This window comes from Pleurodeles waltl, chromosome 5, assembly GCF_031143425.1.
Source record: "Pleurodeles waltl isolate 20211129_DDA chromosome 5, aPleWal1.hap1.20221129, whole genome shotgun sequence".
Classification (NCBI taxonomy): Eukaryota; Metazoa; Chordata; class Amphibia; order Caudata; family Salamandridae; genus Pleurodeles; species Pleurodeles waltl.
In genome coordinates this window covers 1861512958-1861532073 of record NC_090444.1, presented here as the reverse complement: position 1 = coordinate 1861532073, position 19116 = coordinate 1861512958, and the positions used below count along the sequence as shown (strand labels likewise).

At 56.0% G+C, this 19116-nt stretch overlaps 1 protein-coding gene across 1 annotated transcript in view; it reads right to left on the bottom strand.

Annotated features, from left to right (window-relative positions):
• TCTE1 (t-complex-associated-testis-expressed 1) overlaps positions 1-17706 on the bottom strand; it is a 171032-nt gene extending 153326 nt beyond the window's left edge. Inside the window, exon 1 of the mRNA XM_069236383.1 lies at positions 17571-17706. The gene's annotated coding sequence lies outside the window, so the exon portion shown is untranslated. The remainder of the gene's footprint in view (positions 1-17570) is intronic.
• Positions 17707-19116: the final 1410 nt, after the last annotated feature.

Genomic DNA, 19116 nt, shown 5'->3' with positions numbered 1-19116 from the left:
GCTGCAATACAAATAATAGGAGAGTACCTGAACTTCTCAAAACTGCTGCAGGACATTTAATGGGAGAGTACCTGAACTTCTCAGCACTGCTGCAATACATTCAATGGGAAAGTGCTTGCACTTCTCATCATTGCTGCAATACATTTAATGGAAGAGTACCTGCACTTCTCAGTACTGCTGCAATACATTTAATGGGAGAGTACATGCATGTCTCAGCACTGCTGCAATGCATTTAATAGTAGGTTACCCAGACTTCTCAGCACTGCTGCAATACATTTAATGGGAGAGTACCTGCACTTCTTAGCACTACTGCAATATGTTTAATGGGAGAGTACCTGAACTTCTCAGCACTACATTTAATGGGAGAGTACTTTTACTTCTTAACACGGCTGCAGTATATTTAATGAGAGAGTACCTGCACGTCTCAACACTGCTGCAATACATTTAATATAAGAGTACCTGAACTTCTCAGCACAGCTACAATACATTCAGTGGGAGAGTACCTGCACTTCTGCAATACATTTAATGGGAGCACTTCTGCAATACATGTAATGGAAGCACTTCTCAGCACTTCTGCAATACATTAAATGGGAGAGTACCTGCACTTCTCAGCACTTCTGCAAAACATTTAATGGGAGAGTAACTGCTCTTCTGAGCATTGCTGCAATACATGTAATGGGAGAGTACCTGCACTTCTCAACACTGCTGCAATATATTTAATGGGAGAGTACCTGCACTTCTCAGCACTGATGCAATACGTTTAATGGGAGAGTACCTGAACTGCTCAGCACTGCTGCAATACATTTAACGAGAGAGTACCGGCACTTCTCAGCACTGGTGCAGTACATTTAATGGGAGAGTACCTGCACTTCTGCAATACATTGAATGGGAGAGTACCTGAACTTCTCAGCACTGCTGCACTACATTTAATGGGAGAGTACCTGAACTTCTCACCACTGCTGCAATACATTGAATGGGGGAGTACCTGAACTTATCAGCACTGCTGCAATACATTCAATGGTAGAGTACCTGCAAGTCTCAGCACTGCTGCAATACATTTAATGGGAGAGTACCTGCATTTCTCAGCACTGCTGCAATACATTTAATAGGAGAGTATCTGAACTTCTCAAAACTGCTGCAGTACATTTAATGGGAGAGTACCTGCACTTCTTAGCACTGCTGCAATATATTTAATGGGAGAGTACCTGAACTTCTCAGCACTGCTGCACTACATTTAATGGGACAGTACCTTTACTTCTCAACACGGCTCCAGTGCATTCAATGAGAGAGTACCAGTACTTCTCAGCACTGGTGCAGTACATTTAATGGGAGAGTACCTGCACGTCTCAGCACTGCTGCAACACATTTAATGGGAGAGTACCGGCACTTCTCAGTACTGCTACAATACTTTTAATGGGAGAGTACCTGCATGTCTCAGCACTGTTTCAATACATTTAATGGGAGAGGACCTGCATGTCTCAACACTGCTGCAATACATTTAATGGAAGAGTACCTGAACTTCTCAGCACCACTGCAATACATTCAATGGGAGAGTACCTGCACTTCTCAGCACAGCTGCAATACATTTAATGGGAGAGTGCCTGCACTTCCCAGCACAGCTGCAATACATTTAATGGAAGAGAACCAGCACTTCTCAGCACTGCTGCAATATATTTAATGAGAAAGTACTAGCACTTCTCAGCACTGCTGCAGTACATTTAATAGGAGAGTACCTGCAATTCTCAGCACTGCTGCAGTACATTTAATGGGAGAGTAGTGTTAGTTCTCAACACTGCTGCAGTACATTTAAATGAGAGTACAGTCATATCTCAGCACTGCTGCAATACATTTAATGGGAGGGTTGTATGACAGAACCTCGCATGTCGGAACAACACATGCCTTAACGAAGCGGTTGGTACCACGACTGCGTTGTTTCCACGCATGCCTTTACAACTAATTTAGTTGTGAAGGCACGCCTAGTAAAGGCATATGTGGAAAAGGCATGCAAAACGGCATGCGTGGTTCTGTCATACAACCTCCCCACCCGCCCAGAGGCCAAAAACTACCCCCACCCCTAATAGCTATATTACCCCGATCCCCCCACCAGCTTTGAGCCCTACATTTTTTTTTTTTTTTAAACAAATCCCCTCACCACCGCCCTGTTAAAAAAAACACAATAGCAGGCAGCAGGAGGGGGGCAGGCAGAGGAGGGGGGGGGGTGAGGCAGCAGGGGGGGGGTCATGCAGCAGGAGGGGGCGGGCAGCAGGAGGGGGCGGGCAGCAGGAAAGGTCAGGCAGCAGGAGGGGGTCAGGCAAAGAAGTGGATGGGCAGCAGGAGGGGCTCGGGCAGCAGGAGGGGGTCAGGCAGCAGGAGGGGGTCAGGCAGCAGGAGGGGGTCAGGCAGCAGGAGGGGGTCAGGCAGCAGGAGGGGGTCAGGCAGCAGGAGGGGGTCAGGCAGCAGGAGGGAGCAGGAAAGATGAGGTCAGGAGGGGTCAGGCAGCTAGAGGTGGGCCAGGCAGCTAGAGGTGGGTCAGGCAGCCAGGCAGCAGGAGGGGGGGGTCAGGCAGCCAGGCAGCAGGAGGGGGGGTCAGGCAGCAGGAGGGGGGGGGTCAGGCAGCAGGAGGGGCTCGGGCAGCAGGAGGGGGTCAGGCAGCAGGAGGGGGTCAGGCAGCAGGAGGGAGCAGGAAAGATGAGGTCAGGAGGGGCCAGGCAGCTAGAGGTGGGCCAGGCAGCTAGAGGTGGGCCAGGCAGCCAGGCAGCAGGAGGGGGGGTCAGGCAGCAGGAGGGGGGTCAGGCAGCCAGGCAGCAGGAGGGGGGGTCAGACAGCCAGGCAGCAGGAGGGGGGGTCAGGCAGCCAGGCAGCAGGAGGGGGGGGTCAGGCAGCCAGGCAGCAGGAGGGGGGGGGTCAGGCAGCCAGGCAGCAGGAGGGGGGTGTATCTGAACTCCTCAGGACTGCTGCAATACATTCAATGGGAGAGGACCTGCAAGTCTCAGCACTGCTGCAATACATTTAATGGGAGAGTACCTGCATGTCTCAGCACTGCTGCAATACAAATAATAGGAGAGTACCTGAACTTCTCAAAACTGCTGCAGGACATTTAATGGGAGAGTACCTGAACTTCTCAGCACTGCTGCAATACATTCAATGGGAAAGTGCTTGCACTTCTCATCATTGCTGCAATACATTTAATGGAAGAGTACCTGCACTTCTCAGTACTGCTGCAATACATTTAATGGGAGAGTACATGCATGTCTCAGCACTGCTGCAATGCATTTAATAGTAGGTTACCCAGACTTCTCAGCACTGCTGCAATACATTTAATGGGAGAGTACCTGCACTTCTTAGCACTACTGCAATATGTTTAATGGGAGAGTACCTGAACTTCTCAGCACTACATTTAATGGGAGAGTACTTTTACTTCTTAACACGGCTGCAGTATATTTAATGAGAGAGTACCTGCACGTCTCAACACTGCTGCAATACATTTAATATAAGAGTACCTGAACTTCTCAGCACAGCTACAATACATTCAGTGGGAGAGTACCTGCACTTCTGCAATACATTTAATGGGAGCACTTCTGCAATACATGTAATGGAAGCACTTCTCAGCACTTCTGCAATACATTAAATGGGAGAGTACCTGCACTTCTCAGCACTTCTGCAAAACATTTAATGGGAGAGTAACTGCTCTTCTGAGCATTGCTGCAATACATGTAATGGGAGAGTACCTGCACTTCTCAACACTGCTGCAATATATTTAATGGGAGAGTACCTGCACTTCTCAGCACTGATGCAATACGTTTAATGGGAGAGTACCTGAACTGCTCAGCACTGCTGCAATACATTTAACGAGAGAGTACCGGCACTTCTCAGCACTGGTGCAGTACATTTAATGGGAGAGTACCTGCACTTCTGCAATACATTGAATGGGAGAGTACCTGAACTTCTCAGCACTGCTGCACTACATTTAATGGGAGAGTACCTGAACTTCTCACCACTGCTGCAATACATTGAATGGGGGAGTACCTGAACTTATCAGCACTGCTGCAATACATTCAATGGTAGAGTACCTGCAAGTCTCAGCACTGCTGCAATACATTTAATGGGAGAGTACCTGCATTTCTCAGCACTGCTGCAATACATTTAATAGGAGAGTATCTGAACTTCTCAAAACTGCTGCAGTACATTTATTGGGAGAGTACCTGACCTTCTCAGCACGGCTGCAATACACTCAATGGGAAAGTACTTGCACTTCTCATCATTGCTGCAATACATTTAATGGAAGAGTACCTGCACATCTCATCACTGCTGCAATACATTTAATGGGAGAGTACCGGCACATCTCTGTACTGCTGCAATACATTTAATGGGAGAGTACCAGCATGTCTCAGCACTGCTGCAATACATTTATTAGGAGATTACCCGCACTTCTCTGCACTGCTGCAATACATTTAATGGGAGAGTACCTGCACTTCTTAGCACTGCTGCAATATATTTAATGGGAGAGTACCTGAACTTCTCAGCACTGCTGCACTACATTTAATGGGACAGTACCTTTACTTCTCAACACGGCTCCAGTGCATTCAATGAGAGAGTACCAGTACTTCTCAGCACTGGTGCAGTACATTTAATGGGAGAGTACCTGCACGTCTCAGCACTGCTGCAACACATTTAATGGGAGAGTACCGGCACTTCTCAGTACTGCTACAATACTTTTAATGGGAGAGTACCTGCATGTCTCAGCACTGTTTCAATACATTTAATGGGAGAGGACCTGCATGTCTCAACACTGCTGCAATACATTTAATGGAAGAGTACCTGAACTTCTCAGCACCACTGCAATACATTCAATGGGAGAGTACCTGCACTTCTCAGCACAGCTGCAATACATTTAATGGGAGAGTGCCTGCACTTCCCAGCACAGCTGCAATACATTTAATGGAAGAGAACCAGCACTTCTCAGCACTGCTGCAATATATTTAATGAGAAAGTACTAGCACTTCTCAGCACTGCTGCAGTACATTTAATAGGAGAGTACCTGCAATTCTCAGCACTGCTGCAGTACATTTAATGGGAGAGTAGTGTTAGTTCTCAACACTGCTGCAGTACATTTAAATGAGAGTACAGTCATATCTCAGCACTGCTGCAATACATTTAATGGGAGGGTTGTATGACAGAACCTCGCATGTCGGAACAACACATGCCTTAACGAAGCGGTTGGTACCACGACTGCGTTGTTTCCACGCATGCCTTTACAACTAATTTAGTTGTGAAGGCACGCCTAGTAAAGGCATATGTGGAAAAGGCATGCAAAACGGCATGCGTGGTTCTGTCATACAACCTCCCCACCCGCCCAGAGGCCAAAAACTACCCCCACCCCTAATAGCTATATTACCCCGATCCCCCCACCAGCTTTGAGCCCTACATTTTTTTTTTTTTTTTAAACAAATCCCCTCACCACCGCCCTGTTAAAAAAAACACAATAGCAGGCAGCAGGAGGGGGGCAGGCAGAGGAGGGGGGGGGTGAGGCAGCAGGGGGGGGGTCATGCAGCAGGAGGGGGCGGGCAGCAGGAGGGGGCGGGCAGCAGGAAAGGTCAGGCAGCAGGAGGGGGTCAGGCAAAGAAGTGGATGGGCAGCAGGAGGGGCTCGGGCAGCAGGAGGGGCTCGGGCAGCAGGAGGGGGTCAGGCAGCAGGAGGGGGTCAGGCAGCAGGAGGGAGCAGGAAAGATGAGGTCAGGAGGGGTCAGGCAGCTAGAGGTGGGCCAGGCAGCTAGAGGTGGGTCAGGCAGCCAGGCAGCAGGAGGGGGGGGTCAGGCAGCCAGGCAGCAGGAGGGGGGGTCAGGCAGCAGGAGGGGGGGGGTCAGGCAGCAGGAGGGGCTCGGGCAGCAGGAGGGGGTCAGGCAGCAGGAGGGGGTCAGGCAGCAGGAGGGAGCAGGAAAGATGAGGTCAGGAGGGGCCAGGCAGCTAGAGGTGGGCCAGGCAGCTAGAGGTGGGCCAGGCAGCCAGGCAGCAGGAGGGGGGGTCAGGCAGCAGGAGGGGGGTCAGGCAGCCAGGCAGCAGGAGGGGGGGTCAGGCAGCCAGGCAGCAGGAGGGGGGGTCAGGCAGCCAGGCAGCAGGAGGGGGGGGTCAGGCAGCCAGGCAGCAGGAGGGGGGTGTATCTGAACTCCTCAGGACTGCTGCAATACATTCAATGGGAGAGGACCTGCAAGTCTCAGCACTGCTGCAATACATTTAATGGGAGAGTACCTGCATGTCTCAGCACTGCTGCAATACAAATAATAGGAGAGTACCTGAACTTCTCAAAACTGCTGCAGGACATTTAATGGGAGAGTACCTGAACTTCTCAGCACTGCTGCAATACATTCAATGGGAAAGTGCTTGCACTTCTCATCATTGCTGCAATACATTTAATGGAAGAGTACCTGCACTTCTCAGTACTGCTGCAATACATTTAATGGGAGAGTACATGCATGTCTCAGCACTGCTGCAATGCATTTAATAGTAGGTTACCCAGACTTCTCAGCACTGCTGCAATACATTTAATGGGAGAGTACCTGCACTTCTTAGCACTACTGCAATATGTTTAATGGGAGAGTACCTGAACTTCTCAGCACTACATTTAATGGGAGAGTACTTTTACTTCTTAACACGGCTGCAGTATATTTAATGAGAGAGTACCACCACTTCTCAGCACTGGTGCAGTACATTTAATGGGAGAGTACCTGCACGTCTCAGCACTGCTGCAATACATTTAATGGGAGAGTACCTGCACTTCTCAGCGCTGCAGCAATACATTTAATGGGAGAGTAACTGCACTTCTTAGTACTGCTGCAATACATTTAATGGGAGAGTATCTGCACGTCTCAGCACTGCTGTAATTCATTTAATGAGAGAGTACCTGCACGTCTCAACACTGCTGCAATACATTTAATATAAGAGTACCTGAACTTCTCAGCACAGCTACAATACATTCAGTGGGAGAGTACCTGCACTTCTGCAATACATTTAATGGGAGCACTTCTGCAATACATGTAATGGAAGCACTTCTCAGCACTTCTGCAATACATTAAATGGGAGAGTACCTGCACTTCTCAGCACTTCTGCAAAACATTTAATGGGAGAGTAACTGCTCTTCTGAGCATTGCTGCAATACATGTAATGGGAGAGTACCTGCACTTCTCAACACTGCTGCAATATATTTAATGGGAGAGTACCTGCACTTCTCAGCACTGATGCAATACGTTTAATGGGAGAGTACCTGAACTGCTCAGCACTGCTGCAATACATTTAACGAGAGAGTACCGGCACTTCTCAGCACTGGTGCAGTACATTTAATGGGAGAGTACCTGCACTTCTGCAATACATTGAATGGGAGAGTACCTGAACTTCTCAGCACTGCTGCACTACATTTAATGGGAGAGTACCTGAACTTCTCACCACTGCTGCAATACATTGAATGGGGGAGTACCTGAACTTATCAGCACTGCTGCAATACATTCAATGGTAGAGTACCTGCAAGTCTCAGCACTGCTGCAATACATTTAATGGGAGAGTACCTGCATTTCTCAGCACTGCTGCAATACATTTAATAGGAGAGTATCTGAACTTCTCAAAACTGCTGCAGTACATTTATTGGGAGAGTACCTGACCTTCTCAGCACGGCTGCAATACACTCAATGGGAAAGTACTTGCACTTCTCATCATTGCTGCAATACATTTAATGGAAGAGTACCTGCACATCTCATCACTGCTGCAATACATTTAATGGGAGAGTACCGGCACATCTCTGTACTGCTGCAATACATTTAATGGGAGAGTACCAGCATGTCTCAGCACTGCTGCAATACATTTATTAGGAGATTACCCGCACTTCTCTGCACTGCTGCAATACATTTAATGGGAGAGTACCTGCACTTCTTAGCACTGCTGCAATATATTTAATGGGAGAGTACCTGAACTTCTCAGCACTGCTGCACTACATTTAATGGGACAGTACCTTTACTTCTTAACACGGCTCCAGTGCATTCAATGAGAGAGTACCAGTACTTCTCAGCACTGGTGCAGTACATTTAATGGGAGAGTACCTGCACGTCTCAGCACTGCTGCAACACATTTAATGGGAGAGTACCGGCACTTCTCAGTACTGCTACAATACTTTTAATGGGAGAGTACCTGCATGTCTCAGCACTGTTTCAATACATTTAATGGGAGAGGACCTGCATGTCTCAACACTGCTGCAATACATTTAATGGAAGAGTACCTGTACTTCTCAGCACCACTGCAATACATTCAATGGGAGAGTACCTGCACTTCTCAGCACAGCTGCAATACATTTAATGGGAGAGTGCCTGCACTTCCCAGCACAGCTGCAATACATTTAATGGAAGAGAACCAGCACTTCTCAGCACTGCTGCAATATATTTAATGAGAAAGTACTAGCACTTCTCAGCACTGCTGCAGTACATTTAATAGGAGAGTACCTGCAATTCTCAGCACTGCTGCAGTACATTTAATGGGAGAGTAGTGTTAGTTCTCAACACTGCTGCAGTACATTTAAATGAGAGTACAGTCATATCTCAGCACTGCTGCAATACATTTAATGGGAGGGTTGTATGACAGAACCTCGCATGTCGGAACAACACATGCCTTAACGAAGCGGTTGGTACCACGACTGCGTTGTTTCCACGCATGCCTTTACAACTAATTTAGTTGTGAAGGCACGCCTAGTAAAGGCATATGTGGAAAAGGCATGCAAAACGGCATGCGTGGTTCTGTCATACAACCTCCCCACCCGCCCAGAGGCCAAAAACTACCCCCACCCCTAATAGCTATATTACCTCGATCCCCCCACCAGCTTTGAGCCCTACATTTTTTTTTTTTTTTTAAACAAATCCCCTCACCACCGCCCTGTTAAAAAAAACACAATAGCAGGCAGCAGGAGGGGGGCAGGCAGAGGAGGGGGGGGGTGAGGCAGCAGGGGGGGGGTCATGCAGCAGGAGGGGGCGGGCAGCAGGAGGGGGCGGGCAGCAGGAAAGGTCAGGCAGCAGGAGGGGGTCAGGCAAAGAAGTGGATGGGCAGCAGGAGGGGCTCGGGCAGCAGGAGGGGGTCAGGCAGCAGGAGGGGGTCAGGCAGCAGGAGGGGGTCAGGCAGCAGGAGGGGGTCAGGCAGCAGGAGGGAGCAGGAAAGATGAGGTCAGGAGGGGTCAGGCAGCTAGAGGTGGGCCAGGCAGCTAGAGGTGGGTCAGGCAGCCAGGCAGCAGGAGGGGGGGGTCAGGCAGCCAGGCAGCAGGAGGGGGGGTCAGGCAGCAGGAGGGGGGGGGTCAGGCAGCAGGAGGGGCTCGGGCAGCAGGAGGGGGTCAGGCAGCAGGAGGGGGTCAGGCAGCAGGAGGGAGCAGGAAAGATGAGGTCAGGAGGGGCCAGGCAGCTAGAGGTGGGCCAGGCAGCTAGAGGTGGGCCAGGCAGCCAGGCAGCAGGAGGGGGGGTCAGGCAGCAGGAGGGGGGTCAGGCAGCCAGGCAGCAGGAGGGGGGGTCAGGCAGCCAGGCAGCAGGAGGGGGGGTCAGGCAGCCAGGCAGCAGGAGGGGGGGGTCAGGCAGCCAGGCAGCAGGAGGGGGGTGTATCTGAACTCCTCAGGACTGCTGCAATACATTCAATGGGAGAGGACCTGCAAGTCTCAGCACTGCTGCAATACATTTAATGGGAGAGTACCTGCATGTCTCAGCACTGCTGCAATACAAATAATAGGAGAGTACCTGAACTTCTCAAAACTGCTGCAGGACATTTAATGGGAGAGTACCTGAACTTCTCAGCACTGCTGCAATACATTCAATGGGAAAGTGCTTGCACTTCTCATCATTGCTGCAATACATTTAATGGAAGAGTACCTGCACTTCTCAGTACTGCTGCAATACATTTAATGGGAGAGTACATGCATGTCTCAGCACTGCTGCAATGCATTTAATAGTAGGTTACCCAGACTTCTCAGCACTGCTGCAATACATTTAATGGGAGAGTACCTGCACTTCTTAGCACTACTGCAATATGTTTAATGGGAGAGTACCTGAACTTCTCAGCACTACATTTAATGGGAGAGTACTTTTACTTCTTAACACGGCTGCAGTATATTTAATGAGAGAGTACCACCACTTCTCAGCACTGGTGCAGTACATTTAATGGGAGAGTACCTGCACGTCTCAGCACTGCTGCAATACATTTAATGGGAGAGTACCTGCACTTCTCAGCGCTGCAGCAATACATTTAATGGGAGAGTAACTGCACTTCTTAGTACTGCTGCAATACATTTAATGGGAGAGTATCTGCACGTCTCAGCACTGCTGTAATTCATTTAATGAGAGAGTACCTGCACGTCTCAACACTGCTGCAATACATTTAATATAAGAGTACCTGAACTTCTCAGCACAGCTACAATACATTCAGTGGGAGAGTACCTGCACTTCTGCAATACATTTAATGGGAGCACTTCTGCAATACATGTAATGGAAGCACTTCTCAGCACTTCTGCAATACATTAAATGGGAGAGTACCTGCACTTCTCAGCACTTCTGCAAAACATTTAATGGGAGAGTAACTGCTCTTCTGAGCATTGCTGCAATACATGTAATGGGAGAGTACCTGCACTTCTCAACACTGCTGCAATATATTTAATGGGAGAGTACCTGCACTTCTCAGCACTGATGCAATACGTTTAATGGGAGAGTACCTGAACTGCTCAGCACTGCTGCAATACATTTAACGAGAGAGTACCGGCACTTCTCAGCACTGGTGCAGTACATTTAATGGGAGAGTACCTGCACTTCTGCAATACATTGAATGGGAGAGTACCTGAACTTCTCAGCACTGCTGCACTACATTTAATGGGAGAGTACCTGAACTTCTCACCACTGCTGCAATACATTGAATGGGGGAGTACCTGAACTTATCAGCACTGCTGCAATACATTCAATGGTAGAGTACCTGCAAGTCTCAGCACTGCTGCAATACATTTAATGGGAGAGTACCTGCATTTCTCAGCACTGCTGCAATACATTTAATAGGAGAGTATCTGAACTTCTCAAAACTGCTGCAGTACATTTATTGGGAGAGTACCTGACCTTCTCAGCACGGCTGCAATACACTCAATGGGAAAGTACTTGCACTTCTCATCATTGCTGCAATACATTTAATGGAAGAGTACCTGCACATCTCATCACTGCTGCAATACATTTAATGGGAGAGTACCGGCACATCTCTGTACTGCTGCAATACATTTAATGGGAGAGTACCAGCATGTCTCAGCACTGCTGCAATACATTTATTAGGAGATTACCCGCACTTCTCTGCACTGCTGCAATACATTTAATGGGAGAGTACCTGCACTTCTTAGCACTGCTGCAATATATTTAATGGGAGAGTACCTGAACTTCTCAGCACTGCTGCACTACATTTAATGGGACAGTACCTTTACTTCTCAACACGGCTCCAGTGCATTCAATGAGAGAGTACCAGTACTTCTCAGCACTGGTGCAGTACATTTAATGGGAGAGTACCTGCACGTCTCAGCACTGCTGCAACACATTTAATGGGAGAGTACCGGCACTTCTCAGTACTGCTACAATACTTTTAATGGGAGAGTACCTGCATGTCTCAGCACTGTTTCAATACATTTAATGGGAGAGGACCTGCATGTCTCAACACTGCTGCAATACATTTAATGGAAGAGTACCTGAACTTCTCAGCACCACTGCAATACATTCAATGGGAGAGTACCTGCACTTCTCAGCACAGCTGCAATACATTTAATGGGAGAGTGCCTGCACTTCCCAGCACAGCTGCAATACATTTAATGGAAGAGAACCAGCACTTCTCAGCACTGCTGCAATATATTTAATGAGAAAGTACTGGCACTTCTCAGCACTGCTGCAGTACATTTAATAGGAGAGTACCTGCAATTCTCAGCACTGCTGCAGTACATTTAATGGGAGAGTAGTGTTAGTTCTCAACACTGCTGCAGTACAATTAAATGAGAGTACCTGCAATTCTCAGCACTGCTGCAGTACATTTAATGGGAGAGTAGTGTTAGTTCTCAACACTGCTGCAGTACATTTAAATGAGAGTACAGTCATATCTCAGCACTGCTGCAATACATTTAATGGGAGGGTTGTATGACAGAACCTCGCATGTCGGAACAACACATGCCTTAACGAAGCGGTTGGTACCACGACTGCGTTGTTTCCACGCATGCCTTTACAACTAATTTAGTTGTGAAGGCACGCCTAGTAAAGGCATATGTGAAAAAGGCATGCAAAACGGCATGCGTGGTTCTGTCATACAACCTCCCCACCCGCCCAGAGGCCAAAAACTACCCCCACCCCTAATAGCTATATTACCCCGATCCCCCCACCAGCTTTGAGCCCTACATTTTTTTTTTTTTTTTTTAAACAAATCCCCTCACCACCGCCCTGTTAAAAAAAACACAATAGCAGGCAGCAGGAGGGGGGCAGGCAGAGGAGGGGGGGGTGAGGCAGCAGGGGGGGGGTCATGCAGCAGGAGGGGGCGGGCAGCAGGAGGGGGCGGGCAGCAGGAGGGGGCGGGCAGCAGGAGGGGGTCAGGCAAAGAAGTGGATGGGCAGCAGGAGGGGCTCGGGCAGCAGGAGGGGGTCAGGCAGCAGGAGGGGGTCAGGCAGCAGGAGGGGGTCAGGCAGCAGGAGGGAGCAGGAAAGATGAGGTCAGGAGGGGTCAGGCAGCTAGAGGTGGGCCAGGCAGCTAGAGGTGGGTCAGGCAGCCAGGCAGCAGGAGGGGGGGGTCAGGCAGCCAGGCAGCAGGAGGGGGGGTCAGGCAGCAGGAGGGGGGGGTCAGGCAGCAGGAGGGGCTCGGGCAGCAGGAGGGGGTCAGGCAGCAGGAGGGGGTCAGGCAGCAGGAGGGGGTCAGGAAAGATGAGGTCAGGAGGGGCCAGGCAGCTAGAGGTGGGCCAGGCAGCTAGAGGTGGGCCAGGCAGCCAGGCAGCAGGAGGGGGAGTCAGGCAGCAGGAGGGGGTCAGGCAGCCAGGCAGCAGGAGGGGGGGGTCAGGCAGCCAGGCAGCAGGAGGGGGGGGTCAGGCAGCCAGGCAGCAGGAGGGGGGGGGTCAGGCAGCCAGGCAGCAGGAGGGGGGGGGTCAGGCAGCCAGGCAGCAGGAGGGGGGGGGTCAGGCAGCAGGAGGGGGGGTCAGGCAGCCAGGCAGCAGGAGGGGGGCCGGGCAGCAGGAGGGGGGCCGGGCAGCAGGAGGGGGGCGGGGCAGCAGGAGGGGGGCGGGGCAGCAGGAGGGGGGCGGGGGTCAGGCACAGCAGGAGGGGTCAGGCAGCAGGAGGGGGTCGGGGGGTCAGGCACAGCAGGAGGGGTCAGGCAGCAGGAGGGGGTCGGGGGGTCAGGCACAGCAGGAGGGGGTCAGGCAGCAGGAGGGGGGCGGGCAGCAGGAGGGGGGCGGGCAGCAGGAGGGGGGCGGGCAGCAGGAGGGGTTCGGGCAGCAGGAGGGGTTCGGGCAGCAGGAGGGGTTCGGGCAGCAGGAGGGGGTCGGGCAGCAGGAGGGGGTCAGGCACAGCAGGAGGGGGTCAGGCACAGCAGGAGGGGGTCAGGCACAGCAGGAGGGGGTCAGGCACAGCAGGAGGGGGTCAGGCACAGCAGGAGGGGGTCAGGCACAGCAGGAGGGGGTCAGGCACAGCAGGAGGGGGTCGGGCACAGCAGGAGGGGGGTCGGGCACAGCAGGAGGGGGGTCGGGCACAGCAGGAGGGGGGCCGGGCAGCAGGAGGGGGGTCGGGCACAGCAGGAGGGGGGTCGGGCACAGCAGGAGGGGGGCCGGGCAGCAGGAGGGGGGCCGGGCAGCAGGAGGGGGGCCGGGCAGCAGGAGGGGGGCCGGGCAGCAGGAGGGGGGCCGGGCAGCAGGAGGGGGGCCGGGCAGCAGGAGGGGGGCCGGGCAGCAGGAGGGGGGCAGGCAGCAGGAGGGGCTCGGGCACAGCAGGAGGGGCTCGGGCACAGCAGGAGGGGCTCGGGCACAGCAGGAGGGGCTCGGGCACAGCAGGAGGGGCTCGGGCACAGCAGGAGGGGCTCGGGCACAGCAGGAGGGGCTCGGGCACAGCAGGAGGGGGTCAGGCACAGCAGGAGGGGGTCAGGCACAGCAGGAGGGGGTCAGGCACAGCAGGAGGGGGTCAGGCACAGCAGGAGGGGGTCAGGCACAGCAGGAGGGGGTCAGGCACAGCAGGAGGGGGGCGGGGCAGCAGGAGGGGGGCGGGGCAGCAGGAGGGGGGCGGGGCAGCAGGAGGGGGGCGGGGCAGCAGGAGGGGGGCGGGGCAGCAGGAGGGGGGCGGGGCAGCAGGAGGGGGGCGGGGCAGCAGGAGGGGGGCTCGGGCAGCAGGAGGGGCTCGGGGCAGCAGGAGGGGCTCGGGCAGCAGGAGGGGCTCGGGCAGCAGGAGGGGCTCGGGCAGCAGGAGGGGCTCGGGCAGCAGGAGGGGCTCGGGCAGCAGGAGGGGCTCGGGCAGCAGGAGGGGCTCGGGCAGCAGGAGGGGGGCGGGGCAGCAGGAGGGGGGCGGGGCAGCAGGAGGGGGGCGGGGCAGCAGGAGGGGGGCGGGGCAGCAGGAGGGGGGCAGGCAGCAGGAGGGGGGCGGGGCAGCAGGAGGGGGTCAGGCAGCAGGAGGGGGGTCAGGCAGCAGGAGGGGGGGTCAGGCAGCCAGGCAGCAGGAGGGGGGGTCAGGCAGCCGGGCAGCAGGAGGGGGTCGGGCACAGCAGGAGGGGGGCGGGCAGCAGGAGGGGGGCGGGCAGCAGGAGGGGGCGGGCACAGCAGGAGGGGGGCGGGCACAGCAGGAGGGGGGCGGGCACAGCAGGAGGGGGGCGGGCAGCAGGAGGGGGGCGGGCAGCAGGAGGGGGGGTCAGGCAGCCAGGCAGCAGGAGGGGGGGTCAGGCAGCCAGGCAGCAGGAGGGGGGGTCAGGCAGCCAGGCAGCAGGAGGGGGGGTCAGGCAGCCAGGCAGCAGGAGGGGGGCTCGGGCAGCAGGAGGGGGGCTCGGGCAGCAGGAGGGGGGCTCGGGCAGCAGGAGGGGGGGGTCAGGCAGCAGGAGGGGGGGGTCAGGCAGCAGGAGGGGGGGGTCAGGCAGCAGGAGGGGGTCGGGCAGCAGGAGGGTGGGGTCAGGCAGCCAGGCAGCAGGAGGGGGGGGTCAGGCAGCAGGAGGGGGGGTCAGGCAGCAGGAGGGGGGGGTCAGGCAGCAGGAGGGGGGGGTCAGGCAGCAGGAGGGGGGGTCAGGCAGCAGGAGGGGGGGTCAGGCAGCAGGAGGGGGGGTCAGGCAGCAGGAGGGGGGGGTCAGGCAGCAGGAGGGGGGGGTCAGGCAGCAGGAGGGGGGGGTCAGGCAGCAGGAGGGGGGGGGTCAGGCAGCAGGAGGGGGGGGTCAGGCAGCCAGGCAGCAGGAGGGGGGCGGGCAGCAGGAGGGGGGTCGGGCAGCAGGAGGGGGGTCGGGCAGCAGGAGGGGGGGCGGGCAGCAGGAGGGGGTCGGGCAGCTGGAGGGGGTCGGGCAGCTGGAGGGGGTCGGGCAGCTGGAGGGGGTCGGGCAGCTGGAGGGGGTCGGGCAGCTGGAGGGGGTCGGGCAGCAGGGGGGGGCCGGGCAGCAGGGGGGGGGCCGGGCAGCAGGAGGGGGGCCGGGCAGCAGGAGGGGCTCGGGCAGCAGGAGGGGGGCAGGCAGCAGGAGGGGGGCGGGCAGCAGGAGGGGGGCGGGCAGCAGGAGGGGGGCGGGCAGCAGGAGGGGGGCGGGCAGCAGAAGGGGGGCGGGCAGCAGAAGGGGGGCGGGCAGCAGGAGGGGGGCGGGCAGCCAGGCAGCAGGAGGGGGGGTCAGGCAGCCAGGCAGCAGGAGGGGGGTCAGGCAGCAGGAGGGGGGCGGGCAGCAGGAGGGGCTCGGGCAGCAGGAGGGGGGGTCAGGCAGCCAGGCAGCAGGAGGGGGGGTCAGGCAGCAGGAGGGGGGGTCGGGCAGCAGGAGGGGGGCTCGGGCAGCAGGAGGGGGGCTCGGGCAGCAGGAGGGGGTCAGGCAGCTGGAGGGGGGTCAGGCAGCCAGGCAGCAGGAGGGGGGGGTCAGGCAGCAGGAGGGGGGGGTCAGGCAGCAGGAGGGGGTCGGGCAGCAGGAGGGGGTCGGGCAGCAGGAGGGGGTCAGGCAGCAGGAGGGGGGGGTCAGGCAGCCAGGCAGCAGGAGGGGGGGTCAGGCAGCAGGAGGGGGGTTAGGCAGCAGGAGGGGGGGGTCAGGCAGCCAGGCAGCAGGAGGGGGGGTCAGGCAGCAGGAGGGGGGTCAGGCAGCAGGAGGGGGGGGGTCAGGCAGCCAGGCAGCAGGAGGGGGGGGTCAGGCAGCAGGAGGGGGGTCAGGCAGCAGGAGGGGGGGGTCAGGCAGCCAGGCAGCAGGAGGGGGGGTCAGGCAGCAGGAGGGGGGGGTCAGGCAGCCAGGCAGCAGGAGGGGGGGTCAGGCAGCAGGAGGGGGGTCAGGCAGCAGGAGGGGGGGGGTCAGGCAGCCAGGCAGCAGGAGGGGGGGTCAGGCAGCAGGAGGGGGGTCAGGCAGCCAGGCAGCAGGAGGGGGGGTCAGGCAGCAGGAGGGGGGTCAGGCAGCAGGAGGGGGGGGTCAGGCAGCCAGGCAGCAGGAGGGGGGGGTCAGGCAGCCAGGCAGCAGGAGGGGGGGGTCAGGCAGTCAGGCAGCAGGAGGGGGGTCAGGCAGCAGGAGGGGGGGGTCAGGCAGCCAGGCAGCAGGAGGGGGGGGTCAGGCAGCAGGAGGGGGGTCAGGCAGCAGGAGGGGGGGGGTCAGGCAGCAGGAGGGGGGGGGTCAGGCAGCCAGGCAGCAGGAGGGGGGGGTCAGGCAGCCAGGCAGCAGGAGGGGGGCTCGGGCAGCAGGAGGGGGGCTCGGGCAGCAGGAGGGGGGCTCGGGCAGCAGGAGGGGGGCTCGGGCGGGCTCGGGCAGCTGGAGGGGGGTCAGGCAGCAGGAGGGGGGGGTCAGGCAGCTGGAGGGGGGCGGGCAGCTGGAGGGGGGCGGGCAGCAGGAGGTGGGGGGGGGTCAGGCAGCCAGGCAGGGCGGGCAGCAGGAGGGGCTCGGGCAGCAGGAGGGGGGCTCGGGCAGCAGGAGGGGGGCTCGGGCAGCAGGAGGGGGGCTCGGGCAGCAGGAGGGGGGCTCGGGCAGCAGGAGGGGGGCTCGGGCAGCAGGAGGGGGGCTCGGGCGGGCTCGGGCAGCTGGAGGGGGGTCAGGCAGCAGGAGGGGGGGGTCAGGCAGCTGGAGGGGGGCGGGCAGCTGGAGGGGGGCAGGCAGCAGGAGGGGGGGGTCAGGCAGCAGGAGGGGGGTCAGGCAGCAGGAGGGGGGCGGGCAGCTGGAGGGGGGCAGGCAGCAGGAGGGGGGGGTCAGGCAGCCAGGCAGCAGGAGGGGCTCGGGCAGCAGGAGGGGGTCGGGCAGCAGGAGGGGGGCAGGCAGCAGGAGGGGGTCGGGCAGCTGGAGGGGGGCAGGCAGCAGGAGGGGGGGGTCAGGCGGCGGAGGAGTGAAGAGGGGCAGGGAGCAGGAAGAATAAACTGCAGGCAACAGAAATGGCAGGGTCTCTCACCTGGCTCTTCAGTTGACAGCCGTCTCTATGGAGACCGAACCGGAAGTCGTCACCGGAAGTACTTCGCATGTCAGTTGCTATGGACGCGCGGAGTTGCCCGAGGTCGCGTGCCATGGAGGACGGCTGCAGATTTCACGGGGTTATGAACAAGATGAGGTTGTCACTCGTCCAGCCGCCAGGGGCCAGTAAGCGCAGCACGGCCGGTTCAAGAGCACCGCTCCCAGGGAGGGGAGGGGGGAGGACGAGGCGACGGCCCTCTTGTGGCTGGCGGACGCTGCGGTCCGGACTGTGCAAACGCTCCGCGATGGTTGGCACAGCGGCTGCCCGCCAATCATATTAAAGATATGAGACACTAGCCCTGGGCCCGCCCCCTGCGCATGGTAAAGATACCAGCGCTCTAGAAGAAGTCGTTGCCCGTGACGACGCGCTGAGGCGCATGCGCGCTCTGGCTGCAGCGGGCCCGGCCTCGCGTGCAGCATTGATCTGAGCACGTGCTCGGATAGAGCCTTGGCTCCCGCATTGTGTGTGGGTCTCACGCCTCCCAGCTAAATCTCACTCACAGGAAGGGAGGGAATCCTCAGGCGGCTGTCATTCACTGAGGGAGGTCTATGGTTACCATTCGTTCATTTATGTGTTGTATTTGCTTCTGAGATGGTATATAGCGGGGAACTCACCCAAGGGTGTTACCGCTTTACAATAGAACAGAGAGCATCGCAAGAGAGATTGCGAGGAAACATATTGTATAACTACTGTGGCTACTTATGACAAGTTACTTATTTACATTACTTAATAATTATACAAAATATATTTAGAGGAATTACAAATGAGGTACAAAGTTATACAGAAGAATCGGACTTATTTACAGAATTAAATCCAGGGTAACTTAACATGGGACACTTAAGTAACGGAGTTATAGCTCTCGAAATAGTTAAGTAGCAGTTAGGGATATCCCAATGAAGGTGGGAGTGAAGGCCTAGTATCGTTCTTGTTGAGTGGTGTTATTGTGAAAAATAATTGTGGAAGAGAAAGGTTTTGAGGTCTGTTTTGAGGATCCTGGAGGAGGTGGTGGTGCGGGGTTTATAGGCAGCGAGTTCCAGATTCTGGTCACACTACCTGAGAACAACTGCTTCAGAAAGCGTTCCCTTTTGAAGGTTGGAGGTAAGCAAAAAGAGAGTTACAATAATGAGATCTGGAGAGTACCAAGGATTGGACAAGAGTTTTCAGGTCTTACTCAGGAATAAAACGTTGGCTCCCCCAGAGAAGTCGCATCATGCATTCTTGGCTATGGTGTCTTTTGTCCAGGATGACACCAAGGAATTTGGCAATGTCAACAATGGTGGGTTTGCTGTTGAGAATGTTTAGATTATCCATCCATGTTTGAATAGGAGTTTGATGTAGAGATGAGAAGGAATTCAGTTTTAAAGGGATTCAGCTTAAGGTGGTGAGACGTCATTCATTCTTGGATGGGTTAAGGGTGGTAGTGGGAAGTGACATGTTGGGTGCGGAGGAGACCTTGAGGTAGGTTTGGTTGTTGTCAGCATGGAGG